The sequence below is a fragment of the Octopus bimaculoides genome, chromosome 2 (genome assembly GCF_001194135.2).
Source record: "Octopus bimaculoides isolate UCB-OBI-ISO-001 chromosome 2, ASM119413v2, whole genome shotgun sequence".
In the NCBI taxonomy this organism is placed as follows: domain Eukaryota; kingdom Metazoa; phylum Mollusca; class Cephalopoda; order Octopoda; family Octopodidae; genus Octopus; species Octopus bimaculoides.
In genome coordinates, this window is record NC_068982.1 from 100,374,395 (window position 1) to 100,375,533 (window position 1,139).

Here is a 1,139-nt window from a genome sequence, read left to right on the forward strand (position 1 = left end):
GGAAGTTGGGACAAAGAGCCAACGTGAAATTTTGCATTAAACTTGGGATGTCTACTACAGAGGCATCGAGCATGCTTTGGAAAGTTTACAGCGACGAGGCAATGGGTCGTATGCAATGTTTTGAGTACCATAGGTGCTTAAAAAGCGGAAGAACGTCCCTGGAAGACGACGAGCGATCTGGAAGACCTACCACGAGTGCCCCACCCCCCGGAAATGTAGATAAAATTCATCAGCTTGTGCATGAGGATCGTCGGAGGACAATCAATGACATTGCTGATGTTTTTGGTCTGTCGTATGGGTCTGTGTAAGCAATCCTAACATCTGAATTGAACATGTGGCATGTCTCTGCTAAGTTCGCTCCCCGCCTGCTGATCCATGAGCAGAAAGAACATCGCGTCAAAGTCTGTCAAGATCTCTGTCAGCGTGCCGCTGATGGCCCATCCTTCATGTCGCGGATCATCACCGGTCACGAGAGTTGGGTCTACGGGTACGACCCTGAGACGAAGCAGCAGTCGCTACAATGGAAGAGGCCTTCATCTCCACGACTGTAGAAGGCACGATAGAGCTGCAGCACAAGCAAGAGTATGCTCATCGTATTTTTTTTTCTACATCCACGGTATTGTGCATCGAGAATTCGTCCCCCAGGGCCAAACCATCAATCAAAAGTTCTATTGCGACGTTTTGAAGCGTTTGAGGGAGGACATTCGGTGAAAGTGACTGGAACTGTGGAGTGCGAAGAATTGGATGCTTCACGACGATAATTTACTCTGTCACCGAGCTCTCCTTAATCGTGAGTTTCTCGCCAAAAACAACATAGTATCACTTCCGCACCCACCCTATTCGCCCGATTTAGCATCTGCAGACTTCCATCTCTTCTCCAAGGTGAAAAACACTGTTGTCGAGATCCAGAGTGAGTCGCTGAAGGTCCTCGACTCGCTTATAGAAAAAGAATTTCAGGCTGGATTCCAAAAGTGGCCGATGTATTATTGAGCAAGGTGACTATTTCGAAGGAGATGATATTAAAACATAGATATATAAGTTATGTTTTATTAAACACAACCAGCCCGGGAACTATTTGATACCTCTTGTATATATACATATACTATATGTATTGTATGTGTATATATATGTAAATATAT

The 1,139-nt window shown here is 45.2% G+C and overlaps 1 protein-coding gene across 12 annotated transcripts in view; it reads right to left on the reverse strand.

Moving 5' to 3' along the window:
• The window catches only part of LOC106871624 (myb-like protein A), a 169,751-nt gene that overhangs the window by 50,081 nt on the left and 118,531 nt on the right, over positions 1-1,139 (reverse strand). The window lies entirely within an intron of this gene.